The sequence below is a fragment of the Phyllobates terribilis genome, unplaced genomic scaffold (genome assembly GCF_046119375.1).
Source record: "Phyllobates terribilis strain yellow unplaced genomic scaffold, ASM4611937v1 Scaffold_3__8_contigs__length_932513732, whole genome shotgun sequence".
Taxonomy (NCBI): domain Eukaryota; kingdom Metazoa; phylum Chordata; class Amphibia; order Anura; family Dendrobatidae; genus Phyllobates; species Phyllobates terribilis.
Genome location: NW_027362763.1, coordinates 892,703,379 through 892,722,600, shown reverse-complemented (window position 1 = coordinate 892,722,600; position 19,222 = coordinate 892,703,379). Strand labels below are relative to the sequence as shown.

Genomic DNA, 19,222 nt, shown 5'->3' with positions numbered 1-19,222 from the left:
ACCGGGTACTGCGTGCCTTCAAAAGACTGTCAAACCTGCCGTGGTGAAGGTCCCCACCATCCGGAGCCGTCTCCCGCCATCTTCAGTCGGTTCCCGCCATCCGGAGCCGTCTCCCGCCATCTTCAGTCGGTTCCCGCCATCCGGAGCCGTTTCCAGCCATCCGCAGCTGTTTTCCCGCCATCCGCAGTCGTTTTCCCGCCATCGGACGCCATCTTCGAGACGCCTAGCGGGAAGAAGAGGGGCGTGGACGCCGAAAGCGCGCGAGACCCGAAGCTCCGCCCCACGCATCGACGCTGCGCAAGGTCCTGGAAGGGAGAGAGAGCGACGCTGACGTCACCAGAACGCGACGCAAGGTCCTCCTCCCTGACGATCGTCTGCGGAGCGGCGGCCTACGGAGAAGAAGCAACAGAAGGTAGGCCACACTTAACTAGGGGGGAGGAAGATGACGGATGCGGAGGGACCCTCTACCACCAGCGCGGCCGCTGCCGCGGTAATGCCATTTACAATGCCCTATATCCCCGGAGCGGCCTGGCTGCCCCAGTACTCAGGGGAGTCGCATACCCTAAGAGACTTTAAAGAGAGACTGTACAGCCTGTTTAAGGTATACCCCCTGACAGAAGGACAAAAAGTGAGCATATTGGTAGGCCAGCTAACCGGGGCAGCCCAACGTGAAGTAAAGTCCTGGTCAGTCCGGGACAAGGAGACTGTAAAAGAAATCATAACCCGTCTGAGGGACACTTTTGATACCCGTACCTCAGCAGAGATCAAAATGAGATTCTATGGGTGCAAGCAGCGGGCCCAAGACAGTATAAGAGACTATGCTTTGAATTTGCAAGAGGCCCTGGGAGCCATTAAACAGGCAGACCCTGACAGTGTGTGGAATGCAGATGAACTGTTAACTGAGCAATTCATTGAGGGTCTGCTGTCCAACGCCCACCGAACCCAGTTACGAGCAATGGCCTTGCAGAACCCTGATTTAGACTTTGCAAAGTTCAAAGACAGGGCCATCCGGGTGCTCCGAGAACCGGCACTGGGTAGCGCTGTAACCCACCGGCGCCCTGCTATTACCTATCACCAGGAGGGGGCGCCCTTGTCTGCAGAGCCTATAGGAGCTGGTGCGCAGGCTTTGGACAACAACCCGGCTACGGACCTGCACCATCAGGTCCAAGAGCTAACCAAAAGTGTAGCCGCGCTAACCAGAACTGTGCAGTCTTTACAGGTCTCTCCTCCAGGGAAGATCCAGCTGGCATCCGGACCAGAGGACATTCCTTGGCGCCGACAGAGGAGGATCCCAGCGTCCAGAGGAAGACCCAGCGACAGATACAACGAGGATGGACAACCCATCTGCCGCCGCTGCAATCAACCCGGACATATGGCAAGGTACTGTCATTTAAACGGGCACAACCTGGGGTAGAGGGCCAACCCCCAGGCGTAAGATCATCAGGCCCATCGAACTGGCGTGATAAATACGTAGGGGGACGTCTGGTCTTGCCTGTGGTACTGGATGACATTCATATGAGTGCCCTACTGGACACTGGGTCACAGGTGACTACCATCCCGTACGTGCTCTTTAAGCGGTACTGGAATGACTCGGACATAACCCGCTACCCAGATGACGACCTGAGTATCATCGCCAGCAATGGTCAGCCCGTGCCGCAGGTGGGATTCAAGGAGGTGACCATTAAGGTCGGTAAAGTCGAACTGGCGGCACAAGGACTAATCATTGTGGACATTGACCGTCATGAGAGTCACCCTAGAATAACCTTGGGAACTAACGTGATTGAAAATTGTCTTGCAGAGGTGATTCTCATTTTACAGCAGGTTGCCAAGAACGCCAGTTCCAGCCAGCAGCGTGTCCTCCAAAAAGAGATCCGGGCACTGATGAAATGGCAACAGGTGGAATTATCTGGTGGTGAGATAGGTAGCGTGAGAATGTGTGACCCGTTCCCTATTGCCATGCCCCCGAAAAGTGAGATGATGATCTGGTGCCAGGCAGCTATTAGTCTGAGAGGTAGAGACTACCAAGCAATGGTAGAACCCGTCTACTCTGACAGTAGGCCCACCATTTTGACAGCACGGGGGGTGGTCGATGTACGCCATGGGAGGGTGCCCGTCCGCATCATAAAGAGAGAGAAATATACCTGCCCCGGTATGCCACGCTAGCCAAATTGTTCACCATAAACCAAAATTCTGTAAGGGCCGTGGAACCCTTGCCTCCATCTCAACCAGAGGAAGGTAACGGCTCTAAGAAACAAATGGAGGACTGGTGTCAGCAACTGCATTTGGGTACTGACTCCACTCCCTCACACCAAAAACAGGGAGTCTACCGGGTGGTCTTTAGTAAACACCCGCTAGACTTCAGGCGAGTAAAGGGGGAAGAACATCACATCCCAACAGGAGACCATCCACCCATAAAGGAAAGGTACCGACCTGTACCCCCTGCACACTATCAGCATGCAAAGGGGATGTTGCGGGACATGAAGGAGGCTGGGGTAATCAGGGACAGCTGTAGCCCCTGGGCAGCTCCACTAGTTTTAGTGAAAAAGAAGGACAACACAATGAGAATGTGTGTAGACTACAGAAAGGTGAACCGTATCACACACAAAGATGCATACCCGTTACCTAGAATAGAAGAATCTTTAGCTGCATTAAAATCTGCTAACTTCTTCTCCACTTTGGATCTTACTAGCGGGTACTGGCAGGTTCCTGTAGCAGAGGCAGACAAGGAGAAGACCGCATTCACCACCCCGATGGGTCTCAGCGAATTCAATTGTATGCCGTTCGGGCTCTGCAACGCGCCAGGAACCTTCCAGCGGTTGATGGAATGCTGTCTGGGACACCGGAACTTCGAGACGGTCCGGTTATACCTGGACGATGTCATTGTTTATTCCAAAACCTACGAGGACCATCTGAAACACCTGGCAGAAGTGTTTGATGCCCTGGCAAGCTACGGCCTAAAGGTGAAACCCTCCAAGTGTCACCTCCTGAAACCAAAGGTGCAGTACCTGGGACACGTGGTGAGTGCTGACGGAGTGGCTCCCGACCTCGATAAGATCACTGTGATTAAAGACTGGCCAAGACCCTCCAGCATAAAAGAAGTGCGGCAGTTTCTCGGGTTGGTAGGCTACTACCGAAGATTCATTCCCGGTTTCACCAAACTGGCAGCCCCTATGCAGGACCTCCTGATAGGTCAATCCAGGAAGGCCAAAAACCAGAAGCCGCCCTTCAGGTGGGTAAAGCTGGAAGAGGAGTCCTTCTGCCAGCTGAAGATGGCCCTCACGGGGGATGAAATCCTGGCGTACCCTGACTACAGCCAGCCCTTTATCCTCCACACAGACGCAAGCAACATCGGGCTAGGAGCCGTACTGTCTCAGATCCAGCAGGGGAAAGAACGGGTAATCGCTTACGCCTGCCGAAAACTACGGCCCACAGAGAGAAACCCTGAGAATTATAGCTCATTCAAGCTAGAGTTCCTGGCGGTGGTGTGGGCAGTGACCGAACGTTTCAAGCATTACCTTGCCTCTTCCAAGTTCACCGTGTACACGGATAACAACCCGTTGACACACCTGGACACTGCAAGGCTTGGTGCCCTGGAGCAGAGATGGATGGCCCGCCTGTCCAGCTATGAATTCACCATTAAATACCGGGCAGGATGCTCAAATGCCAACGCGGATGCCCTGTCCAGAATGCCAAACTTACCGGACGTAGGAGAAGATCCAGAAGATCTGGAAGAAGTCGAACTCCCTGCGTTCCACCGTCATGGGATTACCCTGTATTCCCACCGTGTGAAGGACAGGCGCTCTGCTACGTTCAATCCCTTACCCCACTACAGCTGGGCGGAGACACAAGACAGTGATCCCAAAGTCCGTCTGGTGAAGGAAATGCTGACACAGGCAGATACCCGTCTTGACCCAGACGCTCCGGAGGAGACCAAGCAACTGTGGAAGGAGAAGGAGAAAAGTAAGCTGTTTCTCTACAGGGAGAAGCTGTGCCGGAGAATGGTCAACTCTCGAATACATGAGCTGACCTGGCAGGTAGTGGTCCCAAGACGAGACGCGGCTATGGTTCTGGAGGCATACCACAACGGAGCAGGACACTTCGGATGGAAAAAGTTGGAGTTCTTGTTGCGTGAACGGTTCTACTGGATAGGCATGAGAGGAGCCATCGAGAGGTGGTGCAGAGACTGTGGCTCGTGCAACCTAAGAAGGAAGGACCGTGCCAGCCAGAAGACTCCCCTGCAGTCCATCATCACCAGGCAGCCACTGGAACTGGTAGCCCTGGACCATGTGAAACTGGCTCCAAGCAGATCTGGGTACGTCTACGCCATCACCATCGTAGATCACTACTCCCGGTTCCTGGTGGTGGTCCCTGTCAAGGACTTAACGGCTCAAACAGCAGCTAGAGCCTTCCAGCAGCACTTCTGCCGTCCACACGGGTATCCGGAGCAAGTGTTGACGGACCAAGGACCAGCCTTTGAAGCGGAGGTCTTCCAGGAGTTCTGCAACCTGTATGGCTGCAAGAAGATAAGAACAACGCCCTATCACCCTCAGACCAACGGACTATGTGAGAAAATGAACTAGGTGGTGATAGACTTGCTAAAAACGTTGCCCCTGGAAGAATGCAGTCTGTGGCCTGAAAAACTGCCTGATTTAGTGGACTTGTACAATCACATCCCCGTGGGCTCCACCAACTGTACCCCGGCCTACCTAATGAGAGCAAGACCTGGTAAGCTGCCTATTGACCTGGATATGGGAGTCCTGACACCTGAGGACACCTCGCCAGAGGCAGACTGGGATACAGAACGGCAGCAGAAGTATCGGAAAGTGCAGGAGAGCGTCGAGCGGAGTCTGTCTCAAGCAAGAGAAAGGCAAGAGAAGGCTTATAACCAGTATGCTCCCGCTGTTCCCCTGGTGCCTGGAGAGCAGGTCTTGAAGAGAAAGAGGTGGCTCCAAAAGTTGGACGACCAGAGGGAGAAGGACCCGTACACCGTACTGCCCTCAAGTCATGAGAACCCAAAAGTATGCATCATCAGTAAGGACGGAGGAGAGACCACAACCATTGTCTCCAGAGACCACCTGAAGAAGTGTCCCGAGCAGCTGCAAAGCCCTGAAGAAGATCAAGAAAACTCTCAACCCGCTGTCACACTGACTCTGCGTACAGGAGGTCAGGGGCCTAAGCTGACCCTAAGCTGGGGCCCTGACTAATCCCTCTACCTGGAGGTACTGTTAAAGGTACAGAGGTCCAGGCCGCCAGCATAACCCCTACCTCCTGAGGATCCCTGCACCTCAGTAATCTAGTCCTGAGAAGGACCCCGATCACAACAATAGGGGACAGGAAATAATATGCCAACACTCAGTACTTAAACGAACGAGACAGTACAAGGGTCAAACCAAAAACCACCTTCATACAAAAACTACACCACAACTACAGAGGGAACACCAACGGGAAAGGAGATAAATGATAAAGCGAGGAAGGGAAAAACCACACCAAATACACTTAGCTCAGAACTCCAAAATACCACGATCGCTCTGTTTGTCTGTATGAAATGCTTTCACCGACACTTCCCTAACAGACCGGCAGGCATTTGAAGGAGTCCCACTACTGCAGCATTGATTGCAGCTGGGCGAGGCTGGACCTCGTCTAGCACAGAGAGAGAGAGTTAACTCCCTCACTGCCGAAAACACAAAACACCAAAAACTCAGCTGCGAGAAGTCAGGCTGTGTAATCGTGACGATCTTCGTGGCGACACACCCGTGACAGTACCCCCCCTTCTACGAGGGGCCTCCGGACCCTCAGGGCCAGGTTTGTCCGGGTGAGTCGTGTGGAAGGCCCAAACTAATCGGTCTGCGTTAATATCCGACGCAGGAACCCACATCCTCTCCTCAGGACCATACCCCTTCCAATGAACCAGGTACTGAAGGGACCGGCGATTAAAGCGTGAATCGATGACCTTCGATACCTGGAACTCCAAGTTACCATTGACCACCACTGGAGGGGGAGGTAAAGGTGACGGTATCACCGGCGCCACATATTTCTTAAGCAACGATCTGTGGAACACGTTGTGAATTTTAAACGTAGGGGGGAGGTCAAGACGGAATGCCACCGGATTAATTATAGAACTGATCCTGTACGGCCCGATGAACCTGGGACCCAGTTTCCAGGAGGGAACCTTAAGTTTTATATTCCTGGTAGACAACCATACCCGATCGTTCACACTTAGGTCCGGACCAGAAACTCTCCTCCTATCAGCCATACGTTTGTATCGGTTCCCCATAGTATTCAGATTCTTCAGCACCCCTCTCCATACTGAAGCGAGTGATGAGGAAAATCGTTCCTCCTCAGGAACCCCCGAAGAGCCCCCCCTACTGAAAGTACAAAACTGGGGGTGAAAACCATATGCCCCAAAAAACGGGGACTTACCAGTGGACTCGCTCCGCCTATTATTAAGAGCAAACTCTGCCAGAGGTAAGAAAGAAGCCCAGTCCTCCTGGTTCTCTGACACAAAACACCAGAGATATGTCTCCAAGCTCTGGTTCATACGTTCCGTCTGACCATTGGTCTGAGGATGAAAAGCCGATGAGAATGATAAATGCATCCCCCGCCGTGTACAAAATGCCTTCCAGAATTTGGACACAAACTGAGACCCCCGATCTGACACCACATCGGAGGGTACCCCGTGAAGCCTCACAATCTCCCCAATGAACACCTGCGCAAGAGTTTTAGCATTAGGAAGAGCAGGAAGAGCGATAAAATGTGCCATCTTGCTGAACCTGTCCACTACAACGAGTATGACCGTTTTACCCGAAGACGGCGGGAGGTCCGTAATAAAGTCCATAGACAGATGAGTCCAAGGACGCTCCGGGATCTTCAAAGGTAAGAGGGCCCCAGACGGACGGGTATGTGAGGTCTTAGAGCGCGCACAAACCCCACAGGCCGCGACAAAAGTTACCACCTCCCTATGTAAGTTAGGCCACCAAAACCGACGCGAGAGGAGATCCACCGTTGCTTTACTTCCCGGGTGTCCTGCGAAAACCGAGTTATGGTGTGCCTCGATCACCTTTTGTCGCAACTGATCTGGAACAAACAGTCTCCCTGGAGGTCCAACAGGGGCGTCCCCCTGAGCCTCCAATACCTCCTCCTCAAGCTCAGAGCATACTTCCGAAACCACCACCCCCTCCTGAAGGATAGGAACCGGGTCGTCCGTATTCCCGGCCCCAGGGAAACTACGAGATAAGGCATCCGCCTTTACATTTTTTGACCCAGGACGATATGTAACGACAAAATTAAACCTGGTAAAAAACAATGACCACCTAGCTTGTCTGGGATTCAGACATTTTGCGGACTCCAGATATAGCAGATTCTTGTGATCGGTGATGACGGTGACCGGATGGACTGCCCCCTCTAAAAAATGGCGCCACTCCTCAAAAGCTAACTTAAATGCCAAAAGTTCCCTATTGCCGACATCGTAATTCCTCTCAGCGGACGACAATTTTTTAGAGAAAAAGGCGCACGGATGCCACTTACCAGGGGACGAACCTTGTGACAATACTGCTCCCACCCCTACCTCGGAAGCGTCTACCTCTACAATGAATGGCTGTGACGCATCAGGTTGAATGAGTATGGGTGCCGAGGCAAAACATTTTTTCAAGGAGGAGAAAGCTTGACAAGCCTTGTCAGACCACCTAGAAAAATCCGTCCCCTTTTTTGTCATGTCTGTGAGAGGTTTAACCATGGACGAGAAATTACGAATGAACTTCTGGTAATAATTAGCAAACCCCAGGAAACGTTGTAGTGCCTTAAGATTTTCTGGCAGATCCCACTCAAGAACTGCCCGCACTTTCCCAGGGTCCATACGAAAACCGGACGCTGAAACCAGGAAGCCTAAAAACTGGAGTTCCTGTACGGCGAACACACACTTTTCCCATTTGGCATACAGTTTATTATCCCGCAAGATCTGTAACACCTACCTAACGTGCTCCTGATGAGACACCAGATCTGGCGAGTAAATTAAGATATCATCCAGATATATGACAACAAACTGTCCCACCAGGCGGCGAAAAATGTCATTAACAAAGTGTTGGAATACTGCCGGGGCATTAGTCAGACCGAATGGCATGACAAGGTTCTCATAATGCCCCTCCGGAGTGTTAAACGCCGTCTTCCATTCATCCCTCTCCTTCATCCTAATCAGATTGTACGCCCCCCTGAGATCCAACTTAGAGAACCATTTGGCGCCCACGATCTGATTAAAGAGATCGGGAATAAGTGGGAGCGGATACGGATCTCGGACCGTAATCCGATTAAGTTCACGGAAATCCAGGCAAGGGCGTAGGCCTCCATCTTTCTTCTTCACAAAGAAGAACCCCGCGGCCACCGGTGAAGATGAAGGTCTAATATGCCCCTTAGCCAGACTTTCAGAAATATAATCCTTCATGGCCTGCCTCTCAGGACCAGAAAGGTTATACAACCTAGCTTTAGGTAACTTGGCCTCAGGGAGCAGTTTTACAGAACAGTCATACTCGCGATGAGGAGGTAGTTCCTGACACCCTTTCTCTGAGAATACATCCTCAAAGTCCGCCAGAAATGGAGGTAAGACCCTAGGAGTAACCGCACCGATGACCGTATTCATGCAGTTTTTATTACAGAATTTACTCCATTGGCTTATCTCTCTAGATTGCCAATTAATAACCGGGTTATGCTTAGTTAACCAAGGAAGGCCCAACACTATAGGAGTGGGAAGACCCTCCAACACGTAGCAAGACAACAGTTCTTTATGTATCGCCCCCACTTGAAGTTTTACGTTATGCACAGCTTGCAAAAAACTTCCCTGACCGAGGGGCCTGGCATCGATCGAGAATATGGGCATGGGTTTAGCCAACTCACTCAATCGCATACCTTGAACCCGGGCAAACCGAGCGTCCACCAGATTAGCCCCGGCCCCACTATCCAGAAGAACAGATATCCTCTCAGTTCTCGTACCCACCACCACCTCCGCCGGTACGAGAAACTGAGATGAACCTAGGGACGAAATACCTACTCCCAGATTGCCGTCCCCCACACAACCTGGGATCAACAGTTTTCCGACGACTCTTCACTCTGCAAGGAACGGGATGGACAGCCCCCAATAAAATGTCCCTTTCTCCCGCAGAAGAAACACCTTCCTGTCTTATGGCGCACCACCGGTCCCCTCCCCCGAAATGATGTCCCTCCTAATTGCATAGACTCCTCTGGACTGACCAGGGGACCCTCCATATAAGGAACCCTTGTAGAAGGTGGAGTCATCACAGTGGGCGGAGTTGCCCCGCACCTCTCCCGAAGCCGTCTGTCAATGCGAATAGCAAGGGCCATAGCGGCTTCCAGTGACGCGGGAGGGTCATACTGAGCCAACACATCCTTTAATTTGTCGGATAAACCTTGACAAAACTGGCTCCTAAGAGCCGGGTCATTCCACTGGGTGTCCGTGGCCCACCTACGGAACTCCGAACAGAATTCCTCCGCCGGACGATCTCCCTGCTGGATCCTACGTAACTTAGATTCAGCAAGGGAGATCCGATCCGGGTCATCATATACGAGACCCAGAGCTGCAAAAAACCTATCCACTGACTGGAGAGCCGGGGAGCCTGGGGGAAGAGAGAACGCCCAAGATTGTGGGTCCCCTTGTAGGCGCGAGATGACAATTCCCACCCTTTGTTCTTCACTCCCCGATGACCGAGGCCGCAGCCGAAAGTACAACTTGCATGCCTCCCGGAAAACAAAAAACTTGTCCCGCCCCCCAGTGAACCTGTCAGGGAGAGCTACTTTAGGTTCTGGTCCGGCTTGCTCCTGGGGATACAAAACCTTGGACCTAACGTCCGCCAGCTCCATGGACAAACTCTGCAACTGCCGAGCTAGACTGGCTACTGGATCCATGGTAGCTGGAGAGAATCTTAGTGGGTCGGTGAAAATGTCACACTGACTCTGCGTACAGGAGGTCAGGGGCCTAAGCTGACCCTAAGCTGGGGCCCTGACTAATCCCTCTACCTGGAGGTACTGTTAAAGGTGCAGAGGTCCAGGCTGCCAGCGTAACCCCTACCTCCTGAGGATCCCTGCACCTCAGTAATCTAGTCCTGAGAAGGACCCTGATCATAACAATAGGGGACAGGAAATAATATGCCAACACTCAGTACTTAGACGAACGAGACAGTACAAGGGTCAAACCAAAAACCACCTTCATACAAAAACTACACCACAACTACAGAGGGAACACCAACGGGAAAGGAGATAAATGATGAAGCGAGGAAGGGAAAAACCACACCAAATACACTTAGCTCAGAACTCCAAAATACCACGATCCGCTCTGTTTGTCTGTATGAAATGCTTTCACCGACACTTCCCTAACAGACTGGCAGGCATTTGAAGGAGTCCCACTACTGCAGCATTGATTGCAGCTGGGCGAGGCTGGACCTCGTCTAGCACAGAGAGAGAGAGTTAACTCCCTCACTGCCGAAAACACAAAACACCAAAAACTCAGCTGCGAGAAGTCAGGCTGTTTAATCGTGACGATCTTCTTGGCGACACACCCGTGACACCCGCAGAGAAAAGGGAAGAAATGATCAGTACCGTACTCGGAGACTTTCCCCGGTCCTGGACTCAGATCAACAACGCAGTCGTGGTACCCGTTCTCACCTTTCATCAGCCAGCCCCTCAAGGACCTACAGAAGAACAGGGAGTGTCAGAAGAGCAGACAGCCCAGGAGGCAGAAGAACCCATACCAGCAGCCCAGGAGAATCAACCCTCTGCTAGTAGTGAGCCTGCCGTGCCCCTAGTAAGCCAAAGAGTACGCAGGAAGCTGCCAGACCTACCCGCAACACCTTCTACACCCTGTAGTGCAGAACCATATAGTGGGAGCACTAGAGAACAAATGCCCGCTCGCTGGAGAATCTAACATGTAATGTGAATTTGCTTGTAAATTACCAATGTTGAAAAAGGTTTATGTTTTTGTTGCCTGTGTATTGATTATGTTTCTCTAGTTACCCTGCAGGTTTATTTGGACTGACAGGTTATGGACGCTGAGTAACCGGAACTACATGTAGATAGTTGCACCTTGGTGCCTCTTGCGAAGATGGCCGCAGAAGAGAAAACCTGTCTGGCGTGGCCTCCTTGTGGTCCAAAGTAGCTAGTCTCAGCCTTACAGCCACGCCCAGGGCCAACGCTTGGGGTTTGCTTTGGACAGTTCCCCTACTCTGTGCCAAGACTTCACCTTGTTGGGTGATATGGACACCCGGTTACGGACACGCCGTGACTTCTAAAGACTAAAGCTTCTTGTATATATGTTGTTATATTATTGTTTATACCCTGTATTTGTGTTTCCTTAAAAATGTGTTTAGTCCCGGAGTACTAAAATTCACTAGGGGGGAATGTGGCACCCCAGGGGTCTGGTTGCCACAGTAATAGGAATATTATGTCTGAGAGCAAGTGGGAGGTTTCTCTGGTCAGGAGCCCTAAGCATGCAACACCTCCCACCCAGACCTGGGAGGGGAGGAATCTGCCCTTATAAACTGGGTCTGGGGCGGGATTAGTTCAGTCAGAGTCTGGGAGTCAGAGCCTGGAAAGGGAAAGTTACAGCAGGAGCTCTGTAGGAGCTAGGAGCAGAAGACCAGGGGCTGGAAGCTAAGCAGAGATATAGCTCGCTCTGGCAGAAGAATCTGATAACCGGACACCGGAGTCCGAGGCTGTGGGGACTGATATCCACCCAGCAGCAGAAACCAGCCGGCAGGGGATTCCAGGTCCTCTGGCCATAGAAGCCCGGAGGCTCAGTCACAAGGAAGGGACCAGCACCGCCATCCAGGAGCGGAGGCTAACAGAAGGCCCCAAGTCACCAGCCATACGGGTGAGCACCACACGGTATACTCAGGGACGTGGGCTACTTCTACCCACTTACAGCAAGGTAGCCAGAAAGAGTGCAGATAGACGGAGAGGCCTACAACTCCACCTGGCCAGGGGAACTCCTGTTTGCTCGCAGACTGACCAGGCCCCTTATGCTAGCCAGTACTCCCGGGAGGGTCTGCCTTAATATCACCAGTAAAGACCCTGAACTGCACTGCAAAGACTCTGAGTCGTTCCTGATCATCGCCGCACCAGCACTACTAGTGCTGGGATGCCCGCGCACCATCACTCCCATCATCCACATTCACTGCCCTGGGGCTGCACTACCTCAGCTGCATACCCCATCAGCCCCAGCGGTCTGCCTTGCAGCAGCGGTCCGCACTGACCGCAATCCACGGGTGGCGTAGTCGGACAATTAACTTAAAACCCCTAAAAGACTGCCATCGGCCTGACCACCTTGAGCCATGGGACCGGGTCACCGCCACGGATACTACAACCCCCAGAAGCCCGGTTCCGGGTGCCCCTCGGCCCAGGGGGCGAGTCACCAGCGTAGAGAGACGACCTGAGAAGGTACACAGAAAGGGGTCCCGTTCAAGTGCTTCCAAAATATCTGAGAGTTGTCTAGATCACTTCCCCGGAAGGACACAGGACTAAATGGGCAGTTACAAACTGGTAACTGTAACTTGGAAAAAATAACAACTGTGAGAAAACCTGAAGACTGCACCCCACTGTGTCCTTGAATATTTGCTGCGCAATCACCTGCCTTGCACTACATCAGCAACATCTATAACATCCATCAAATATACTGCCCTGGAGCTTAGCTCTGCCCATGGAGAGCTGAATTATCTTTGCTGCGTCACCATCAGCCCCAGTGGATCTGTACCGCAGTGGCGGCCAGTTATAGCCGCATACCACGAATGGCGTCATGAACATTATCCCCAAATGTTTATTTCCCCAATTGACTGTTACTTTAATTGACCGCCCTGGGTCACAGACCAGGTCACTGCCACCGTAACTACCCCGATACAGGACCGGCCTGGCTACTGAGTACCCCATGGCCCAGGGGGCGAGTCAAATACGTTTTCCCTTTTTTTTGTGGCAAAATTCGGCTTATACTCGGGTCGGCTTATTTAAAATATGCGGTATTTTAAAATCAGTGAGTACGTGGTGCCCATAATACTGCAGGACTGTAGGGTGCATTATACTATATGGGGACTGCATTTTACCCTATGGGGAGTATAATATACTATATGGAGGACTATGGGGAGTGCATTGTATTCTATGGAGGACCATGGGAAGTTCATTATACTATATTGAGGATTATGGGGGGCTCATTATACTATATGGAGGATTATGAGTGGCGTATTATACTATATGGAAGGCTATGTGGGGCCATTATAATATTTTGATGGCTATGTGGGGGGCCATTATACTGTATGAAAGCAATTAGACGGTGTGAAGGTTTGTGTGGGGTCCATCATACTGTTTGGAGGGCTGTGTTGAGCCATTATACTGTTTGGAGGGCTAGTGCAGGCCATTATACTGTATGTAAGCCCATTATACTGTATGGAGGGCTCTGTGGGGGTCACAGTTGGGGGATCATACTGTGTTAGGGTCACCATACTTTGCCTTGGGAGTTGAAGTGGGGTACAATAGGGTCATTATACTGTGCATGTGGAGACTAATGTGGAGGAATGCACCATGGGGGTAACATACTGTGTTTGGGGGGAACTTTTATTGGCATCATACTTTATGGGGGCAATGAAAGAGGGATCTTGGACTTCAGCAGGAGGAACATTACTAAGTAAAGGCTGGAAAGTTGTGAGATCTGCTCTTCTGTGATATAGACAAATATTTATTTATTTTTTGTGGGGGGGAGCCCAATTAGAGCCTCTGCTATGGGGCCCCATGATTTCTATGTACGCCCCTGTATACGACTATCACTGTTGAGCCTAATTCTACAATTGTTGTAAGACAGAATATGGCAAAAAATCACAACTAAGTATAGAGAAAGAATGTAAGATAAAATCAAAATGAGCAGATACCATGTAATAAATGAATAAATAGTAATAATACATGTAAATAACATACCGTATTTTTCGAACCATAAGACACACTTTTTTTCCCCCAAATTTGGGAGGAAAATGGGGGGTGCGTCTTATGTTCCAAACGTAGCTTAGTCGGAAGTTGCAGTAGTGGTGAATCGGGATCACAGGAAGCAGGATTCCTCCCTCAGGAACCAGGCAGAAGTGGTGAGATGCTGCTGGGCCCATGTCAGGGGTCAGACAGAGCAAAAAGCATTGCGTTTCCGGCGGCCGCAGCCATCTTCCTGAAGCTTCAGGAAGATGGCTGCCGAGATCCCAGTCTGCGCATGTGCCAGCTCAGGCGGCAATTTCCCTCTAGATCACAGCTTCAGTAAGATGGCCGTGGCTCCACTTACTATGTGTCAACCGATGTCAAAATAGATAAGGGCAGAGCAGGACACAGTATTGAACACATCACCAATTTTTGAAGTAAATATATTTCTAAAGGTTCTTTTCACATAAAATAATATCAGCTGGTTCCACTCGCGGCCTACAAAAAGGTGTCTCATTACCAACGTGCCACACAAGAAACATCTCATGATGGGTAAAACCAGTGAACTGTATCAAAACCTACGCAACCTTATTGTTGCAAAACATACTGATGCTATTGGTTACAGAAGAATTTCTAAACTACTAAAGGTTCCAGTGAGCACTGCTGAGGCCATAATTCGGAAGTGGAAAGAACTTTATTTTACCATAAACTGGCCACAACCAGGCGCTCCCTACAAGATTTCAGATAGAGGAGTGAAAAGAATTATCAGAAGAGTTGTCCAAGAGCCAATAACCACCTGTGGAAAGATACAGAAAGACCTGGAATCAGCAGGTATAATTGTTTTCAATGCACACACGCTCAACATACAAGCCTCCATTGCTGAACAAAAAGCATGTTCAAGTGCGTTTAAAGTTTGCTCAACAACATTTAGATAAGTCTGTGAAATATAGAGAATATAGTCTTGTCAGATAAGACCCAAATTGAGCTCTTTGGTTGCCATAATGCACACCATATTTGGAGACCAAAAAGCACTACATATCACCCCAAAAACACCATATCAACAATGAAGTTTGGAGGTGTTAACCTCATGATGTGGGGCTGTTTTTCAGCATACAGCACTGGTAAACTTCATATGATTGAAGGAAGGATGAATGGATTAATGTACCAAGATATTCTTGATAAAACTCTGCTGCCATCTACCAGAATGACAAAAATGAAATGAGGGTGAACATTTCATCAAGACAATGTTCCCATATACACAGCCAAGAAAACTCTCAATTGGCTTCAGAGAAAGAAAATAAAGCTCCTAGAATGGCCCAGCCAATCACCTAATAGAAAATTTATGGAACGAAATAAAGCCCAGAGTTCATAGACGGAGCCTATGGAACCTTCAGGATTTGAAGAGTGTTAGTGTAGAAGAATGGGCCAAAATCATACCTGAGCATTGGGTGTGACTAGTTTTTCCATACAGGAGGCGTATTAAAGCTTTCATCACCAACAAAGGCTTTTGTACAAAGTATTAAATACATTTCAGTAAAGGATGTTCAATACTTTATCCCTTCAGTATTACACATAACTTACCGTATTTTTCGGATCATAAGACGCACTTTTTTTCCCCAAAATTTTGGAGGAAAATAGGGGGTGCGTCTTATAGTTTGAACGCAACTTACCAGTGGTGCGGTGGGGGTGGAGCGGGATCGCAAGGCCCTCCGTTCCCTCCCTCCATCAGGAAGGAGGCGGCAGCAGCAGAAGAAGAGGTGAAGCGGGTCGGAATCTGACTGGGGCCCTTGCCGGGTACCGAGGCTGGTGTCTGGCTGTGAGACAGAGCTGCATGATCGGCTTTCCGGTGGCTGTGGCCATCTTCCTGAAGCTGTGATCTACAGGAAAATGGCCGCCGGAGCCGGCGCATGGGCTTTGCCAAGCCGGCGGCCATTTTCCTGTAGATCACAGCTACAGAAAGATGACCGCAGGCACTGGAAGCCTCTCACGCCGCTCTACCAGGCCACTCTGCTCACAGCAAGACACCAGGCCCGGTACCAGGCCCTGGCCCCTAGCACCAGGCCCCCAGCGCCAGGCCCCAGACCCCCATCACCAGGCCTCAGGCCCCCAGCACCAGGCATCAGGCACCAGGCCCCCATCCCCAAGCACCAGGCCCCCAGTCAGGCCCCAGACACTGGCCGCCAGCCAGGCATTGGCCCCGCTGCATCTCACCTCTTCTGTTGCAGCCGCCAGGTTCCTGAGGGATGGAACACAGGACCCTGCGATCCTGATTCACCACCACCAACTTCTGATGAGAATTTCATGACTATAGCACCTTTAGAAATATATTTACTTAGAAAATTGGTAACATTTTTTATATTCATATATAATATAAATTCATATATTATATAAATATAATTAACAGCCCAAAAAGGGGGAGGAATGCGCCTGTTTGTAGAAAGTACAAAAAAATGAAAATAAATAAAAAATATTAAGCCAAAGCATATGTTGGTAAAAGTGCAATGAATAGGTGTGCAATGAATAGGTGTGCATTCACACTGTTGCCATTTAACAGACAGAACTTAAGATAAATACAAAATGAGCAAATAACTTGTAGTAAGTAAATGAATAAATAGCAATAGTACATGTAAATAACATAGGGTACTTAGTTAAGACTGTTTTGATCAAAAAAGCGTAAAAGCCATCCCACCACGACAAGGTGTACCCAATCAGGACAGTACCTAACTCTTGTAGTTCACCTCACTATTTGTCAGTAGACGTCAAAATAGATAATGGCAGAGCAGGACCAGGTCCTGAATGTTCAGATACCTGCCTGTGGAAAGATACAATGATGTGAAAAACTGTTTGCCCCTTTCCTGATTTTTTAGCATTTTTGCATGTTTGTCACACTTAAATGTTTCAGATCCCAAAACAAATTTAAATATAAGACAAAGATAACACAAGTAAACAAAAATTTACAAGACCATTTTATTTAGGGAACACTTGAAGTGACTTTGAGGGGTCTATATGACAGAAAATACCCAAAAGTGGCACCATTGTAAAAATTGCACCAATCAAGGTGCTCAAAACCACATTCAAGAAGTTTCTTAACCCTTCAGGTGCTTCACAGGAATTTTTGGAATGTGGAAGAATGAACATTTAACTTTTTTCACAAAAATGTTTTTTTAGACCCAAATTTTTTTTATTTCACAAGGGTAATAGGAAAAAATGGATCCCAAAATTTGTTGTGCAATTTCTCCTGAACATGCCGATATCCCATATGTGGGGGAGAACCACTGTTTGGGTGCACAACAGGGCTCAGAAGAGAAGGAGTGCCATTTGACTTTTTGAATGTAAAATTTGCTGGAATACTTAACGGACGCTATGTCGCATTTGGAGAGCCCCTGATGTGCTGCCTAAACAGTGGAAACCCACAAGTGAACCCACAAGTGACCATTCTGGAAATTAGACCCCTCAGGGAACTTATATAGATGTGTGGTGAACACCTTGAACCCTCAGTGCTTCACAGAAGTTTATAATGTTGAGCCATGAAAATAAAAAAAATCAAATTTTTCCCCAAAAAATATTTTTTAGCCCCAAACTTTGCAAGTGTAACAGGAGAAAATTGCACCATACAATTTGTTGTGCAATTTCTCCTGAGCACGCTGATACCCCATATGTGGGGGGAAACCCCTGTTTGGGCGCACGGCAGGGCTGGGAAAGGAAGGAGCCATTTGACCTTTTGAATGTAAAATTTGCAACTTCATGCTGGAGCGACGATCCAAGAGCACAGGGGGTTTCCTCCCTCTGCCTGCTTGCTAAATGCTGCAAACGCAGAATTTAGTTTAAAACATAAATTAACTGTTATTTATCACATAATTGGGAAGCTGAGTTCAATTTCCCTAGCCACACACAGGCCTGATCTCAATCAAGAAATCACTTAAACAGGACCTGCCTGACAAAGTGACGTAGACCAAAAGATCCCCAAAAGCTAGACATCATGCTGTGATCCAAAGAAATTCAGGAACAAAAGATAAACAAAGTAATTGAGATATATCAGTCTAAGTTTATAAAGACATTTCTAAAGCTTTGAGACTCCAGCGAACCATAGTGTGAGCCATTATTCACAAATGGAGAAAACCTGAAACAATGTTGAACCTTCCCAGGAGTGGCCGGAAAACCAAAATTAACCCAAGAGCACAGAGATGACTCATTCAAGAGGTCACAAAAAAAAACCACAACATCCAAAGAACTGCAGGCCTCACTTGCCTCAGTTTAGGTCAGTGTTCATGACTCCGCCATAAGAAAGAGACTGGGCAAAACTGGCATGCATGGCAGAGTTCCAAGATGAAAACCACTGTTGAGCAAAAAGAACCTAAAGGCTCGTCTCAGTTTTGCCAGAAAGCATCTTGATGATCACCAAGAATTTTGGGCAAACACTGTGTGGACTGACGAGACAAAAATTCAACTTTTTGGAAGGTGAATGTCCCATTACATCTGGCATAGAAGTAATACAGCATTTCAGAAAAGGAAAATCATACCAACAGTAAAATATGGTGGTGGTAGTGTGATGGTCTGGGGCTGTTTTGCTGCTTCAGGACCTGGAAGGCTTGCTTTGGTAAATGTAAAAGTTAATTCTGCTGTCTACCAAAAAATCCTGAAGGAGAATGTTCGTGATCTCAAGTTGAAGCGCACTTGGGTTATGGAGCAGGACAATGATCCAAAACACACCAGCAAGTCCACCTCTGAATAGCTTAAAAAAACAAAATTAAGACTTTGGAGTGGCCTAGTCACAGTCCTGACCTTAATCCGATTGAGATGCTGTGGCATGACCTTAAAAAGGCAGTTCATCCTCGGAAACCCTTCAATGTGGCTGAATTACAACAATTTCGCAAAGATGAGTGGGCCAAAAATCCTCCAGAGCGTTGTAAAATACTTATTGTCAGTTTTTGCAAACGCCTGATTCCAGTTGTTGCTGCTAAGGGTGGTCCAACCAGTTATTAAGTTTAGAGGGCAATCACTTTTTCACACAGGGGCCTGTAGGTTTGCATTTCTTTATACCTTAATAATAAAGACCTTCATTTAAAAAACTTAATTTTTTGTGTTACTTGTGTTATCTTTTTCTTATATTTAAATTTGTTTTGTGATCTGAAACATTTAAGTGTGACAAACAAGCAAAAGAATAAGAAATCAGTAAGGAGATAAACACTTTTTCACCCCATTGTATATAACCAAAGTGAACAGCCCAAAAAAGAAAAGCGATACTCCTGTTTGTACAAACAGCCCCCTTTTTGGGTTGTTG

The 19,222-nt window shown here is 48.9% G+C and overlaps 1 protein-coding gene across 1 annotated transcript in view; it reads right to left on the bottom strand.

The window, feature by feature from the left end:
• Window positions 1-19,222, bottom strand: part of MYCT1 (MYC target 1) — a 153,409-nt gene that overhangs the window by 93,620 nt on the left and 40,567 nt on the right. The window lies entirely within an intron of this gene.